This window comes from Pipistrellus kuhlii, unplaced genomic scaffold (assembly GCF_014108245.1).
Source record: "Pipistrellus kuhlii isolate mPipKuh1 unplaced genomic scaffold, mPipKuh1.p scaffold_m20_p_2, whole genome shotgun sequence".
In the NCBI taxonomy this organism is placed as follows: domain Eukaryota; kingdom Metazoa; phylum Chordata; class Mammalia; order Chiroptera; family Vespertilionidae; genus Pipistrellus; species Pipistrellus kuhlii.
Window position 1 is genome coordinate 79,307,289 of NW_023425515.1, and position 6,258 is coordinate 79,313,546.

The 6,258-nt window shown below is 35.8% G+C and overlaps 1 long non-coding RNA gene across 1 annotated transcript; it reads right to left on the reverse strand.

Annotated features, from left to right (window-relative positions):
- Positions 1-3,333: 3,333 nt before the first annotated feature.
- LOC118724243 lies at positions 3,334-3,924 on the reverse strand. Its single transcript, XR_004989529.2, has 2 exons — positions 3,706-3,924; positions 3,334-3,596 (listed from the first exon to the last, which is right to left on the reverse strand). It is a non-coding gene; the product is annotated as an uncharacterized LOC118724243 (long non-coding RNA).
- Between the last annotated feature and the right edge of the window lie 2,334 nt (positions 3,925-6,258).

Sequence of the window (6,258 nt, forward strand, 5' to 3'; positions counted from 1 at the left end):
ATACCCTTGGAATGACAGAGTTATGTCCTTTTTTCCAGATCCCTCATAGCACAATCTCCCACCATAGCAAGAGACCACAGAACACCTCATTGCTATTTTGTTCTCTTGCACACCATCTCTATGTGCTGTAAATGTTAATTGTTAACTATACTGTGCCCACCAATGTAAAAGAAGTATGTGTCTATCCAATTTACATTTTATCCAATCCCAGAGACTTCCAACCCTTTGCTTTCTCACATCTCCTCAATATACCTCCATTGAATTTTATGTAACCCTCCTTAAGCCTCCTCCTTTGATTCTGATGTATAAAATAAAACCTAAAACTGCCATTCTCTGGAGCATTTTATCAATTCTTACAGATCTTGCTTCACAGCAATTGTCATCAGTTTGGCTCAAATAAACTCATAAAAATTCTTACAGGTTTGAACATTTATGTTGACAGTTGAAATATTTAAATGTCTTTTAATTTCAGATCATCCTAATGTATTTTTGCATTTAAAATATTAATTAACTTACATTTTAGGGAGACATTTGAAATAACCATTAATAAACTTTAAAAATATTAAAAATATTATTAAAATTTGTACATTTTCTAAGATTAAAAATATTAAATCTGCAAATCTTGCAGTGCAGATCAAACTCATAAGTCTTACAATAACCAAAAGTATACTATTTAGTTTTTAACAGGTTAACTTTTTGATTTATAAATAAATATCTTTCAAATATAAAGTTTAATATGATTACTAATTTATAAGAACATATAGCTAATAAAAGCAAATTTGTTATAAATTTAAATAATATTGATATATTTTATAGATAACCTTCAAGATAAATCTTTGTTATTTACCTTTGCTTTTCTTGTGTCACTTAGTGTTTAAATGAATATTAAAACATCTATGTTCATGTTTCCTAAGAATCCAGAAAACATATTTACTTTTTTACTAAAAATGTAATAAATATTATTTTTAAAAATTAGACTTTATTACTCAGTTATATTTGGTATATTTTTGACATATTGATTAACACTTTAAAATATTAACTATAATAACAAAATATTTCAGTGATAACATAGGCCACTAATAATAAATTTTATAATTGGATTTGTGAGTTACTATACTTTATTAAAAGAATAAAATAAATAATTAAAGTCCCTTTTTCAAATGCTATATTCCCTGTTATCTTCTTTTATGATGTACTTTTAGATTTCCTTTTCATTTATTTGTACATTTTCTAATATCCTTAAAACATTAAGTCTATCAATTTTAGTTGACTCATATATGCTAATTAAATTTGTATAATAACCAGATCATGGTACATAATCACCATTGTAGTTAATTTATAATTAGCTAACAATTGACTAGTTCTGGTCACTATTGCTATAGGAAGTGATGGTGGTGGCAGGGAGGAAGCTGAGTTTAAAGAAAGTTTTGTGCCCTTTCCCATACGTATAAAAACTAGAGGCCTGGTATACAAATTTGTGCATGGGTGGGGTCACTTGGGGTGGCCTGCGGGAATTAGACTCCAGCTTGTGCCCCCTGCCTCGCAGCCCCAGGCCATGTCCCCAGCCTCACAGGACTGCAGCCCTGCCTGGCACCTCTCCTTGGCATGGTGTCACCCCCTCACGTGCTCCACCATCCCACCCGTGGAGTGATTGATCAAAGTCAGGTCCCAGGCCCAGCCCCTCAGTGCCTGGGAGCTGGGTGGCAGCCCCGCCCACTGCTGCTGCCACTGGTTACTGTCTGCAGGGGCAATCAGACCCCACTCTCACCAATCTTGGCCTGGTGCCACCTACTCACCTGTTCCATCATCCCACCACAGCCCTGCTCTTGTTGGGGCCCTTTGGCACCAGCATCATCTACTCTGCTGCCTGATGCCAGCACTGTGTTGCTGAAGACTGCCATGTTCCACACTGCCCCCTTATGGTCAGTGAATGTCAAAGCAAGAGGTAGAACTGGTTAAATGACCTCCTGAGGAGACAATTTGCATATTAGGCTTTTATTATATAGAATAGTTATTTCTTTGCTAATCTCCTCCCTTTCCCTTTCTTTGACCCTGAAGAAGCCACTGAATAATTAATTAGCTGATTGAAAGTTCTTTAATAGCTTAGACACAGTTATTTGGAAATCCATATATCTTCCTCTAGAATATAAGGAGTCTAGTTTACCTAATCTCCTTTCAATATTTCTCTCAGTCTACTACTAAAAAAGGTTAGGTCTAGAGCCACTCTAAAGACATTCCAAAGTCATATTTTTTTCTTTATTTATGTTTATAATCCTGACAGGTCAGGTAATATATATTTTCAAAGTTTCAATTTTCTTTCAGTCTTTTTCATTAGTACCAGGGATTCTTTGATTGTAGAGCAAAGTATCTGATGATGATGACGATGATGTCTCTCCATTAACCAATTCATTAGCTTCCTACAGCCTAGCTTTTTTAAACTGAGCAGATCACATGGTTTTAGGGTGGACAGTGTATGCTCAGTCTTTAAAATCCCCATTTGCTTCATTACTTTTGGTAACAGGATGATTATCCTGCCTCAGTTGAGACCACTGGTGTCAAGGAATCCAAGCAACAGGTTATGAGTGAATGAGTGGATGTAAATTCATCTCCCTTCCTGCAAAACCAACTAAATTGACTGTCCTGCTAATGAAAAGCCAATCCTATCAACTATAAGAACTTACCAATTCATTAAAAGTTAAACAATGGGAAAATTATATAAATAATCACTTGATATTACTTGACATGTTAAGTAATCTTAGTCAATGTGCCCAGTGTAGTTTTTAATAACAAGAATTTGAAGTTATGCAAACTGAACTTAAAATCCTATTGATGGCAATTACTGCATGATCTTGGAAAAGTATTTAATCTCTCTAAGCTTCAATTCTATTGGCACTGGTGATGATGATGATGATGACATTGGTGATTTTCATTATTAAAATTGAGTCATTTATTCTATGGCAGTGGTAATATGTGTTAACAAGTAATATACTTTGAATTGCTTATAAGTGTTTATTATGGAAATTTACAGTGAAGTTGAGGAATAAACTAACAACTACTGTACAACAAAAGAGTTAAAAAGACAGACATAAAATAACTAGAAAAGCTGAATTCAGATAAGACCATATGTATAAATTAACTTAAGATTGAGAAGCTTATGAAAAATGTCACCAGATCACTGTAGTAGCTTTTTAAACCAATAGCATCAATAGAGGGTTCCAATAACTGATCTTATGACAGACATGAGCTGTGTTCAGATCTTATTAGACTAGCTAGGTTCTACTTAGTATTGGAATCTTCACATAATGAAATGCAATTAGAACTATAAACACGAAATAGAATCAGAAAATCGTTAGTAGGCACAAAGCCTTTATTGTCGCTATTATGTACAAGCCTAGAAACAGTCTTTTTCCTACAGAAGAGGACAGACAGCCTTGGAGAGAACTGCTCCCGTAGGTCATTTCTTGCAGATGGATCTGCAGTCCATCTCTGAGCTGTATCAGCTGTGTCACCATCGCAGTAGCAGACAGTCTCCGCTTTCCACAGAGTAGAACTGTAAGGACTGCTGGTCGTTCTCCAGCTCAATCTCTCTGCCACATCTGAGATCGGAACACAGTGGGGTGATCAAACATCAGAGCTTAGGACATGTCCCCGCCCCCCAGACAGGAGAGAGTCCATGGGCTGGGCTGATAGCTCCGGGCTGCCCACCTTGGGGCTTTCGTAGGCCAGCAGCAGGTCAGACACAGGGACCTAGAGGAGACGGGACAGCAGCCCTTTCACCTTCTGAACTGTCATGGAGTCTGTCAGAGAGGAAACAGTGCGCTCAGGTGATGCCACCTGTCGCAGGAGCTCACAGGGCAGGCCCGCCGGTGCAGTGACAGCTGACCTGTCACCTCAGCGCCGTCCACCCAGGGGACCGATAGGCCCAGGCCCAGGGTGCAGACCGGCCTCAGCTCTCAGAGCCAGTGCCCGGCCCGTGCCCTTGCCAGCGACTTTTCACACTGCTCAGGGGCATCTGATTCTCCGTCCCTCACCCCGGTCTCTGCAGAGGAGTGAATGTGAGGGAAGTCTTTAACTTTCCTTTTAGGTCTCTGTGGTTGTGATGGCCTAACTGGAGACCACTGCGGGGCCTCTGAAGGAAGGGGACCCAGATGGTGCGCCGGGCCCTTCCCTGCAGGCGGCCGGCAGGTATGCGGGTCTCTGCCGGACACACTGGCAGTGACCACAGGCCCGGACTGCGGCCCAAGGAGAAATGCGTTGGTTTGTCAGAAAGCACTATGTATGAACCCTCTCCAAAGACAGTTATGGTAAACAGTGGCTATTTTGATTATGAGAAACAGTTTCTTTGAAGCTTTAGCAGGAGGTATAGCAATAGTGCAGCGTTCCTACAAATATCACACGGATTCCAATATTTTTCTATCAGAGACCATTTTTGTAAAGGCTGTCCGTGTTTTTATGCAACTTAAGATAATTAATGTCCTTTATTTAAAAAAAAAAAGAAAGAAAAATGTCAACTACATTTATAGGAATTGAAGCAACTAGGTTTTACATTTAAAATAGTTTTCAATAAATACTTTTGCATAGTTTTTATTTCTTCTTCATATTTTCCTTAAATTAATGCAAAATTCTTATATTTAGGAGAAAGGTACTATAAATTGTTGCCCTAAATGTGACAACACAATTGTAAGTTATTAATGTGCTTATTAAAGAAACATTCTGTTATTTCCTTTGAAAATATTACAGTATTTTTTTCTTGTTAAGAATATCTTCAATCTTTTGCCTTAAGCATTGCTTTTCTGGATGATATAATCTCAAAGAGCATCAGTAATAAACAATTTTAATAGAGAGTATAAAAGTATCTTTTTTTAAAGATACACTCCTATAGAAATAATTTCTAATAGACAATATTTCTTCTCAACCTTCTTGTTTTTTGTTTGTCTGTTTTTCTTTAGATCAAGCCTGTAAATCTCACTTTGCATGTGACTTATGCTTATGTAGAATTTTGGATCAATCCAGGCAGAGTACCAGATAGTCCCAACTAAAAGCCATGCAAAAGGTTAACATACACGTCTAAACATACTACAAAGTTGTAGATGATGAGGAGATTAAGATTTTGAATAATTTTTAAAATTTGTTTTATTCTCATTTCTCTTTCAAAATATTTGATTATTAAAATTTCTGGGGATTTGAAGGTGACTTATTTACTGGTATATCAAGTTATAAAGCACTAATTATTAGATAATTACTAATTATTACTAATTATGTAATCAGGCCAATGTAAGTATCCTTTCTAAAGCTGAGAAAGAATGAATAGAGTATAATATATTTAAAAAATTGAATTCAAATACAATATCATGGTCATTTCTCATCAAACATCAGTGAAGATGTTTTCCCTCCACTTTCACTATTCTATTTTCTTTTTGTCAGCTAGAATCATTTTTTACTATAATTTCTGTTTATCTATTTATTTACCTAATATTTTTCTCTAATGATACTATTTCCATCTGATAAAATAGGCAAGAGAAGTTTAAAATCTTTAAATATTTTTTTGCAAAATTAAAGTAAACTGAATAATTAGAATAATTTTAGGCCATCTTGAACAAAGACCTAAATATGCTATGCATTTAAATAAACTGACTTTCTTTTTGGGTATATAATCTTCAGTCATTATTTCAATATTTATAACTTTGTCCATAATCTATAATATTTCAGAGACTGTTGTATAAACCAAGACTTTAAAGAGAGTCAAGCCATTAAATAGCTGTATTGATGACTAGGTAGATATCTTCAAACCATCTCACAACTTCACACATTAGAAGTTAAAAGGCTCATAGGCAGAAGATATTAGCAGGATAAGAAATAGTTACATGTTTAAAAGTTTTCTGGTAGACTAGGGATCTACATTTGCCCAAAGACATTTATCTGGTAAAATGGCAATAATATCAAAATTTTAATAGTTGGAGAAGAAGGTTGAACTAGACTTTGTGGCTAATCAATTTAGTCACATTAACCTCAGAGTATCCATGTAATTAACTTTTCTCCATAACTCCTCCTTCCAGTGAAACATAAGGCGCCATGAATACTTATTGGTCTAGCCAAGTATATAATAATCAAATTTTGACCTGTTTTTAACTTATGCTGCTTTTGACAAACAGAAGGAAATAGGACAAATTATATAACTAACTCTATTGTGCCCTTGATCTTAATAATGGATATTTAAGGAGAAAAAAAATGCCCAGGGTAGAAATACTCTGTGACTAT